Source organism: Balaenoptera acutorostrata, chromosome 19 (genome assembly GCF_949987535.1).
Source record: "Balaenoptera acutorostrata chromosome 19, mBalAcu1.1, whole genome shotgun sequence".
In the NCBI taxonomy this organism is placed as follows: domain Eukaryota; kingdom Metazoa; phylum Chordata; class Mammalia; order Artiodactyla; family Balaenopteridae; genus Balaenoptera; species Balaenoptera acutorostrata.
Genome location: NC_080082.1, coordinates 7,092,362 through 7,100,584, shown reverse-complemented (window position 1 = coordinate 7,100,584; position 8,223 = coordinate 7,092,362). Strand labels below are relative to the sequence as shown.

General features: G+C 51.0%; 1 protein-coding gene across 1 annotated transcript in view; it reads left to right on the top strand.

Moving 5' to 3' along the window:
• Positions 1–704: 704 nt before the first annotated feature.
• The window catches only part of PLCG2 (phospholipase C gamma 2), a 208,206-nt gene continuing 200,687 nt past the window's right edge, over positions 705–8,223 (top strand). Inside the window, exon 1 of the mRNA XM_057534982.1 lies at positions 705–791. The gene's annotated coding sequence lies outside the window, so the exon portion shown is untranslated. The remainder of the gene's footprint in view (positions 792–8,223) is intronic.

Genomic DNA, 8,223 nt, shown 5'->3' with positions numbered 1-8,223 from the left:
CCATCTTAAAGCTGGGCGAGTGCAGGCCTTATAGGCCTGCGGGGTGCAGCCCGACAGTGGTGAAAAATTTTTGGAGCTAGATAGAGGTGGTGATTGTGCAACATTGTGAATGTTCGAAATGCCACTTTAAAGTGGTTTCTTTTATTTGCATTTTGCATCAGTTTTTTTCTTAAGTGGCATCAAAACAGAATTTTTTAAATGACAAGGTGGCTGCTGTTCCTCTCTGCTGGTCTGGGCTGGGGAGCATAAGGGGTGCCGATGCCACCATGGCATCTCCTATCAGAGCCATTCTTGTCCATCCTTATGAAGCGTCTTGGTGAATGGTTGTGTCGCCTCCTCAAAACACTCTACTGCCACCTGCTGGAAATTTGTCATAGTAAATATTCAAGTTTATGTAATAAACATACTTCTAAATGCGGCACCCTTGTACAGTGCCCAACCTGCACAGCTGTACATGGCAGGATAGGTGACTTGGCTTTATTTTTCAGTGTACTCTATCCAGATTTGGATGGGGCCTTGAAAACCTCAAGGCTGACTTTCCCTCCTGTTCCACGGTAATGCTGAATAAGGCAAGCCTGGGCTAGCCTCTCCCAGATTTGTCAGGGAGATGAAATCCACGTGCTCCCTGATGCACTCATCAGGGTATTGCAACCTGCCTTTCAGAGTCACCTCTAGAAATGAAACCTTCCCCAGAGCACTTGTGGTCATCAAAGAAGCAGGAGGCCGAGGACGGGCTGGAAGGTCTCCACCAAGCTCCTGGTGACAGACATCTTGGCTGTTTTTCCTCTGATGTAAGGGTAGGGACAAGGAGCTGACACCCCTAAAACACCGGGCTGCGTCTCCTCTCTGATTTGCCAGGGAGGGGAAGGGGCTGTCAGATCCAGTGGGAAGGAGGTTCAAGTAACGGGGTTCTGGAATCTTAGCAGCTTGCTGGGCACAACTTACCCCTCACAGTGTTGCCGAAAACTTGGTCTCTGTGCAACCGGTGCCGAATCGAATCTCAGAGACAGTTTTGGATGAAGTAGAAAAGAATAGCTTTATTGCTTTGCCAGGCAAAGGGGGACACAGTGAGCTCGTGCCCTGAAAAACTGTGTGTCCCAACCCGGGAGGATTTGGTGAGGAGTTTTAGAGCGATGGTTCAAGGGCAGAGTTGCTGATAAGGATCAAGGTGTGTGCAGGGCCTGCACTCCTTTAATCTGGTCTCAGAAAAGCTCCTGATGAGCTTTTCTGGTTCCTTTGATCTGGCCTCAGGTGGTCTCTTGATGAGCTTCTTGAGGTTATCAAACTGTGATCTTCTCTGGAATGAAGAATGCTAGCATCTTCCATTTGTTGGGGGTTTTAGTTCTGTAAAGAGCTCAAAGATGTTGTTACGTGTATCCCTTGACCTACAAACAAGAAACAGGGGACACAGAAAGGCTTCTGTGTCCAGGAGCCCCACAGGGTCCTGCTTGGTCTCAACAGCAGCTCCTGTCTGGGGCTTCCCCCACCCACCGGCTACAGGGGAGTTGCTGGGGTGGGAGGTGGGGTTTTTGGTGGATGCATCTTAAGCCCCTCACAGGCCTGGAGTTCCAGCGGTGTCCACCACGGCCACGGGGTTGGGGGCTGTGTCCCCTGGTGGGCGGCTCTTCAAGACTAGTGCTGTCCTAGAGAAATAGAACACAAGCCACACATGTAAAGTGTGCTCGTAGCCACATTTTAAAAAGTTAAAGTAAACACAGGCCACATTCATTTTAATAATATATGTCTCTTACCCTAACATGCCCAAACATTTCAACCTGCAATCAATATAAAAATTATTGAGATATTTTACATTCCTCTTTTTTTTTTTTTATTACAAAGTCTTTGAAACCCGGTGTGTAATTTGCCCTTCCGGGGCATCTCAGTAAGGACCAATCATGTTCAAGTGCCCAGTAGCAGCCTTATGTGGCCAGTGGCTCTTGTGTGTACAGCATGGTTCCAGAATTTCCATAAACCAGGAGCAGGGGCAGTGGCAACTCGGTGGGAAGTGGGGAGAGCAGCAAGGGGACAGGACTGGAGCCAGCACTTACACACCCATAAATGGTTTTTACTGAGATGGTGTGAATTGAGAGGCTGTTACAGGTTCACGTGCCCGATGTACAGTGAGGGCAAACAAATGAAAAAAGTGGCGTTTGGAGCAGAGAAAAGTTTAGCGCAGGGCCAAGCAAGGAGAACAGGTGGCTCATGGTCAAAACCCCTGAAATCCTGGGACTTCCTGGTGCTCCAGTGGTTAAGACGCCACGCTCCCAACGCAGGGGACACGGGTTCGATCCCTGGTCGGGGAACTAGATCTCGCATGCTGCAAATAAGAGCCCACATGCCGCAACTAAAGATCTCACGTGCCACAACTAAGACCCAGCGCAGCCAAATAAATGAGTAAATATTAAACAAAAAAAAAAAGAAAACGAAATTCCATATGGTCTGGAGGGAGAAGTTTTTTTTTTTTAATAAATTTATTTATTTATGGCTATGTTGGGTCTTTGTTGCTAGGGATTCCTCTAGCTGGAGGGGAGTGGCTCTGTGGCATGTGGGATCTTCCCGGACCAGGGCTCGAACCCATGTCGCCTGCATTAGTAGGCAGATTCTGAACCACTGCACCACCAGGGAAGCCCCTGACGGGAGTGGGGGGCGGGCAGGGGGAGGAGTTTTTAATAGGCAAAATTTGGTGGGAGGGCTGCGGGGTGTGTGACTTTCGTCTGATTGGTTGGTGGTGAGGTAACAGGGCGGTGCTTCAGGAATCTTGCGCTCAGCCTGAAGTTACCATCCTCCACCTGGGTGGGGGCCTAAGTTTCTGCAGAAGAACTCAAGGACATTGTTATGTATATTCCTTGAGGAGGAACCGGGACCCTGCCGCAAGACTGCACTATTGTTTCTTGACTGCTCCTCCCTTGTTTCTGTGTTCCTTCCCTTCCCTGCTTAGCAACTGTTTGGATCTGACCTTTGGAACTCAGAGAAGGTCAAGGAGGCTGAATAAAGCCTACTTCCTACAGACAAGAAACAGGGGACACAGATGGGGCTTGTACCTGGGGGAGCCCCACAGGGTGCTGCTCAGTTTCAAGGCCACCCCAGAGCTGAAACCGTGCATCTCAGATTAGGACTTTTTCCTTTTCTAATATTTATTTATTTATTTGTTTGCCTGTGTCGGGTCTTAGTTGTGGCATGTGGGATCTTTAATTGCAGCATATGAACTCTTAGTTGCAGCATGTGGGATCTAGTTCCCTGACCAGGGATCGAAGCCGGGCCCCCTGCATAGGGGGTGTGGAGTCTTAGCCACTGGACCACCAGGGAAGTCCCCTCAGACTGAGACTTGAACCCACGGTCTTTTATCTGAGATCACACACCTGGTCTCAGGACTTAATGAAGCTCAGGTTCTTGATGTCTCATTGCAGAAAGAATTCAGTGAGAGACAAAGTGATAGGTAAGAAGTGGATTTATTTAGAGAGACACACACTCCACAGACAGAGTGTGGGCTATCTCAGAAGGCGAGAGTGGTCCCAGGGTATGGGATTGTCAGTTTTTATAGGGGTGGGTAATTTCATAGGCTAATGGGTGGGAGGAGTATTCCAGCTATTTCGGGGGAAAGGGTGGAGATTTCTAGGAATTGGGCTATCGCCCACTTTTGGACCTTTATGGTCAGCCTTGGAACTGTCCTGGCACCTGTGGGTGTGTCATTTAGCTGATGTGTCACAATGAGGGCATAATGAGGCTCAAGGTCCACTGGAAGTAGACCGCCATCTTGGACGTAAACTGATTAGAACCAAATATGTTGTGTCTTTGGGCTATGTTATTCTTTTAAAGGTTGTGCCCTGCCCCCTTCCCTCCTGTTTAAGAGCCCCCCGTGAGGGACCCCATGCAGGAAAGGCTGGACCCCCTGTGGGGGCCTCCTGCAGAATTGATGTCCAGAGCTGCCAGGTTTGAGGGTCTGGCCTCCAGTCACCCTGGAAAGCAAGCATCTGTCTATTTTGATTTTTTTTTTAAAGAAAAGTGTATTCATTTACAAGAGAAAGACTTATAGATCATAACCATGCATTTCTGTGGCATAAACGAATTAATGAATGAAGAACTCTGATGTGAAGACAGGAAAGGAGCTCTGCAGATGAACCGAGGGGCAGTGGGCATCTGACCTACATCCACTGTCAGGGGTTGGGCAGCGAGACTGGAATCTTGATGTTGAGCCAAGCAAGTGTGTCTCTGGGGCAGCCAGGCCATAGTCTCGTTCAGAGTCTGTCCCTTCTTAGATGTGGATCCCATAACAGACCCAGGTCCGTCCTCCCGCTGCCCATCATCCCACCAGGAGAGCATCTTTCCTTTGCTTCCCATAGCCTTTCATTCATTGAGCAAAAATGTATACACTGAGCCTGGAAAGCACTGGTAACTGAAAGAAGCCAGGGTCCACATGCTTTACATTCCAGTTGTCTGAGCGAGTGTCCAGCGCAGGGAACTCTCTGGAGGCAGAAAGTCAACTAATGGTTGCTTAGGGCCGAGGGGTCAGGGGACCGGGAGGTGAGAGCTGAAGGGCAGAGGTTTCTTTTTGGTGATGAACATGTTCTAAAATTGACTCTTGGTGATGTCTGCACGGCTCTGTAAATATGCTAAAAAACATGGAATTGTACACGTTACTTGGGTGGATTGTATGTGAAATATATCTCAATAAGCCTGTTTTTTTTGTTTTCTTTTTTAATGTACTGAGTACCTACTGTGTGCCAGGCACACTGGGGACTCAGGAGTGAATACAGTAAACCCTGTCCTCCACCACGTACAGCCTGAGGGAGGAGGCAACCATTAGACTAATCCCACAGATATTTTCCATCAAGGCGGTGTATCTATGGAGCTAAAAGGAAGTACAGGCTGGAGGGAGCACCTCCCAGGGCAGCACAGAGCTGACCTGGAGAAGGAGCCGGGAAGGACCAGCCCCGAGGGGAGGTGGAGGAGGGAACAGCCTTCCAGGGAGAGGGAAGAGCAAGGGTGGAGGCCCTGAGGCAGTGGCTGGCACTTGGGAGGGGCAGACTGCCAGGAGCGTGGAGGAAGAGTGTGGAGCAAGAGAGACAGGCCAGGCCCTTAGGTCTTCGTCCTCAGGCGCGGTTAGCATTTGGGGGCTGAGGCCAGCACCTCACCTCCCACATTGTATTAAGATGTGCTTTCTCCGGGGCTTCCTGTTAATGAAACAGGAAGTAAGGTCTCTTGAGCTGGCAGCCAGCTGAGAGTGCTTTGAGGACAAAGGGGCATCGGGAAGGTGGCTAGCAGGTGAGACCTGTCTGGCCCGGTTCATAGCTGTCTGCCTCTGGTGGCCAGGACGAGACCCAGCGGAGGGCAGGGTGGCAGCTCCAACGCCCCTGAGGTCCCAGCTGCTGCAGAATGAGGCCAGGGCTGCACCAGGCCCTGGTGGGGGCGGGAGGCAGCGTTCAGGGACTCCAGGTCCATGACGTCAGTGTTGCCATGGAGACCCCCCCCCTTCCAGCAGCACGTGTTGCAGCTACTGGAGACCCCCGGGCAGGGAAGGCTCTGCAGGGTTGAGGGAAGCTGGAAGAACAGCCCTGAACCCTGCGGGCCTGGGGCTGTGCCCCAGAGCACAGTCCGGGAGAGGGCAGGGTACCAGTACCGGGAGGGGGGCCCTCCAGCTCTCCATCCTGTCCCCAAGCCTGTCACCCAGACACGCTCCTGTCTTGCAGTCTGGGAGATGTCTTGGTGTAAAACAGCTCAGGCTGTGGCCCTTCCCCACAGTGGCGGCCAAGGGAGGGGGGTGGGTAGGTTCCCTCTATTGACCCCTCCCACCCCCGCACTCCTAGCTCCATTGTTTTGTTTTTAGTGTCCCTTCATTCAACGATTTCCTGAGACCTCCGAGTGCCAGACGCTCTGCCGAGCTGAGCTCCTGTGATCCTCAGGGCGACCCAGCAAGGGAAGCTGGCCCACTGCTCAGTGTGGAGCACACATATAGCATGGTGTGTTCTTTGTCGCCAAACCTTGTTCTCTGAAATCCTTCTTTCCAGTTTCTTAAAGACACTTTCGGTAGCAAAATGCCCAGGCTAGTTGAGAACTTTAGCCTCCCATCCAATTTCACGTTCATTTCATGCCTCTTCCCTTTTCTGAGTCCCTGTCTCCTCCTGTGGGGGGCGAAGGTGGAGAAGGGGCCACTGGTGTTGTCCTTGCCCTTGTCTGGTCATTGCTGCTTCTCTTGCTGGCCATCAGAGAAGTGGCCAGGGGTGTTGACTTAAAAAAAAAAAGTACAACCTAAAAGTTGAGGATTATGTTTTATTCGAGGACATTTCTGAGGACTATAGCCCAGGAAGGCAGCCTCTCAGATGGCTCTGAGGGACTGTTCCAAAGAGGTAAGGGAGGAACCAGGATATATAGGAGTTTTTGCTGGGAAAAAAAAATGCTGTAGAAAGACTTACAAAAGATTACTGCTAAACACGAAAACCAGACATCTCAAGTTAATGATTTTAGTGTCTTTCTGTGTATGGGACGGTGCAAGAGTCTGGGCTCATTGAAATTATTCCTTTGATAGTCATCTTAACTCTCTAGGGCCAGTATCCTGTATTTTTCCATCCTGAATTCCCTTCAGGCGCACCTTCGGGATGGGATGGCTACAGTGGCTGATGGCTTGATGGCGGGCAACATTGCTTGTTTTCTGAAATGGCAGGCATCGTGCTTTTGTCCACAGGGGTGTTCAGAGTTAGCCCAAATGTGTGCTTTTTGGGGAACCGTCTGGGTGGGGGCAGAGGTGAGGGTCCCCACGGCGCGTTCCCCTGCAGCTCCCTCTCCTTGTGGTCCATCTCCCACCTCCCACTGTTTCCTGGGGGTGGGGGGAGAGGTCTCCTCACCCTGGGACCAGCCCTTTTGGGTGGGATGATACTGGGAAAGTGTCTCAGGCCCTGCTTCCTTCCTGGTGTCCATGTGATTCCCAGAACTCACGCCTCCCTGCAGTGGTCACCTCCTGCCACCCTGGCACCTCTTGCCAGTTCTCTTCCCCCTACATCAGGCAGGTGCCACGTGAAGATCAGCAGTACCTGCCTTACCTGGGGATGGGTGCAGGACAGGGGTGAACCAGGGACCTGGGAAGGGAAGTTTCTCCTTTTTTCTCCCTCCTCATCCCACCCCCATCTTTTGTTGGTGCTGGGATGAGAAATGGGGAGAGCAGAACCTTTGCAGGCACATTTAATAAGCCTTGGGGTCTGGTCTTCTCTTTCCTGGCTTTTTCTGGAATGTGGGGAACTTACACCTAGATGCTGATTTCAGGGCTGCTGGAGAAGTCCCACTCGGTATCCTTACTTTAAACATCTGTTCATTTATCCATCCATGCATTCATCATCATCCATCCATTCAGTCATCACCCATTCATCCATCATCTTCCATCCATCCATCCATTCATCCATCATTCCATCCATCCATCCATCCATCCATCATCTTCCATCCATCCATCCATCCATCCTCCTCCATCCATCCATCCGCCCATTCATCATCTTCCATCCATCCATCCATCCATCCATCCATCATCCTCCATCCATCCATCCACCCATTCATCATCTTCCATCCATCCATCCATCCATCCATCCATCCATCCATCATCCTCCATCCACCCATTATCCTCCAGCCATCCATTCGTTCATCCACCCATTCATCATCTTCCATCCATCCATCCATCTATCCATCATCCTCCATCCAGCCATCCATCCATCTTGTAAACCTACTATGTGCTGGCCATTCTGGCAGGTGAGAGATCTAGCAGTGAATAAACAAGGCCAAACCCCCACTTGTGGAGCCAATGTTCTGAGGGAAGTCAAACAATAAGCAAAATCAGTAAGGAGAGGATGTAGTGTCTTAGAAGGATAAATGTAGTGGAAAAAAATGAATCCAAAAGGGGGATGGAGAGAGTAAAGGAAGGAGGGCCAGGGAAGGCCTCGCTGAGAAGGTGACCATTTGAGCAGAGACCTGAAGGAGGGAGGGAGAAGCTGTCAGTTGGGGAAGAGCTTTCCAGGAGGAGGGAACAGCCTATACAGAGGCCCTGAGGTGGGAGCAGCCGGGCATGGAATGTTAGAGGAACAGTAGGAGATGACACAGCAGGAGCAGAGTGAGCAAAGCAGAGAGGAGAGGGTGGTCAGCTGCGGCCCTGCCCCCGCTGGGAGGACGTTGGTTTTACTGTCACTCTGCACTCCTCATCACAGCTCCCAGGGCACAATATAGTGCTTGCTGCCACTGGCCCTTTGC